Genomic DNA, 2,068 nt, shown 5'->3' on the forward strand with positions numbered 1-2,068 from the left:
AGACCCCTGACTTCACTCCTGCGGAGGAGCTGGCCCTCCAGCACAACAGGGGAAGACCCATAATGGAGGGTGTAGCTGGGGGCAGCTCCTCCGCCTCCGGGAGTAATCCTAGGAGCCCTCATCCCAGAGGTATAGGTGCACTTCATTCTATGAGTCTCTTTCATGATTATTCATTTAGTTAACCATCGTCACATTTTGCAGTGTTTGGACCTGCTGATGCAGAGGAGACCACTGATGTAAGTTGATATTGCTGCATCATTGTGTAATTGTTCTATTTTAGCAATAAAGAAATCAATAATCAGAAGATCATTGAAAAATATCCCAAACCATTGCAATATCATCCACTGAATTATGTCTGTGTTTTTGGTAAATAATGTAATGTAAAAAGGGTATATAGCAATTATAAGCCTCTGCTTCAGCCTACACGTTGTCGGTCATTTTCTCTCTTTCATAAAAGGTTCTACTACTTTGCTTTGTAGAATACCGAAATAAAACCATCAATACATGTTCATTGTGTGTGTCCTTTAAAGAACCAAAGACAATTCTCCAAAGTTCCTAATAATTCCTAATTCACTAACAGACTGAAAGTCCAGCAGACGATGGCGAGGACACCCTAACTGCATGTTCCGGTGATGTGGTAAAAACAAGTTGTGGAAACTAATACTCCTATCCAACTCACTCCTTGTGAGTGGTATTTGGACTAAATCAATGCATTCCTTTAGCCAGGTACTGAATCACGGCCGGAGCCTGCAGGCCCCTCTCACTCTGCTGGAACTGGGGGTGGGGAGGTGAGTTATCATTTAATACCCTCACATTGTGAGGGGAGGTCTGAGTTTAGTTGCCATCTGACCGCCACACATTCATTTTCTTTCTTTAGAACGACCGTGAAAGTGTCAAATCACTATATAAGCGGAAGTTGCGGGCTGAGGTTGAATTCCTACAGTCTGAGACGGTGGGTCGGAATGAGTACCGCCGGATAAAGATACGGAAACTACACAAGGAGATGGAGTTGATTGATCAGCAGCTGGATGTAAGTGTAACCATGTGAAGCTTTGCCTAAAGTATTTGTGAGCTTTGGCATGAAATGCAACTTAACTGAAATTCTTTCTTGTGTGCACTTTCATTTACAGGCGGGCAGGCGGGGCAGCAGTCAGAAAAAATAAAGACTTTATTGTACAACATATGGATCTCTTCTTCTTCTTGTACATGTTCCTCTATGAATGGGTATAACTTGAAAGCAAAGAGGGTGGCAAAGCCTAGAACCATATAGATTAAACATGCAAACATGAAAAGAGGAATACGTAAGATGAGTCCAACATTAACCTAAATTAACTCAACACCTAACCAAAATGATGGTGGGCAATTCAGTTCCTTGCAGCCTGTCCGGTCTGCTCGTCCAAGTGGACTGGCTGTAGGTCATCCTCAGGATGGTCCAGGATGACTGGGACCCTCTCCTTCCTCAGTGTTGCTATATTGTGGAGCACTGCACAGGCCACAGTGATGTCACATGCCCTGTCTGGTGCCACCCGCAGCCCGCGCAGACACGTGAATCTGCCCTTCAGTTGGCCGAAGGTCATTTCTATCCGGGCTCTCGTCCGAGCATGAGCCCCGTTGAAACGGGCTTCAGGCCCTGGTGCTGGCTCTGGATAGGGGGTCATGAAGTAGGGCTTGCATGCATAACCCCTGTCTCCAATTAGGAGTCCATCGTAATGACCTATAGTAGATAATATACAATGTTAGATCACCTCTACATGAAATAAGCATTTATAGATGACATGATATTTGCTATACCTTGCTCGAAGCTGTTGCACAGTGCAGACTCTCTGAATACTCTGGAGTCGTGGACGGAGCCCGGCCACTTGGCCTCAATATTGGTGATGAGGCAGGTGGAGTCACAGATCATCTAAGATGAATTGCGGTCAAGTCATGGTTATTGTACAGTACATGGGTAGCCATACAGCAGGCAATTGCAAGGTCCATGATGACCCCTATGTTAAAACAAATATGATTGCTTTTATAGCAATGTAATTTGAGGGGAATTGTCATAAGTTGGCCTACCTGCACATTA

General features: G+C 44.7%; 1 long non-coding RNA gene across 1 annotated transcript; it reads left to right on the forward strand.

Moving 5' to 3' along the window:
* The first annotated feature begins 607 nt into the window (after positions 1-607).
* LOC311222892 lies at positions 608-1,006 on the forward strand. The gene is made up of 3 exons (XR_014619386.1): positions 608-637; positions 723-788; positions 878-1,006. It is a non-coding gene; the product is annotated as an uncharacterized lncRNA (long non-coding RNA).
* The last annotated feature ends 1,062 nt before the right edge of the window (positions 1,007-2,068 follow it).

Source organism: Notolepis coatsorum, assembly GCF_963971535.1.
Source record: "Notolepis coatsorum genome assembly, chromosome: 2".
Classification (NCBI taxonomy): domain Eukaryota; kingdom Metazoa; phylum Chordata; class Actinopteri; order Aulopiformes; family Paralepididae; genus Notolepis; species Notolepis coatsorum.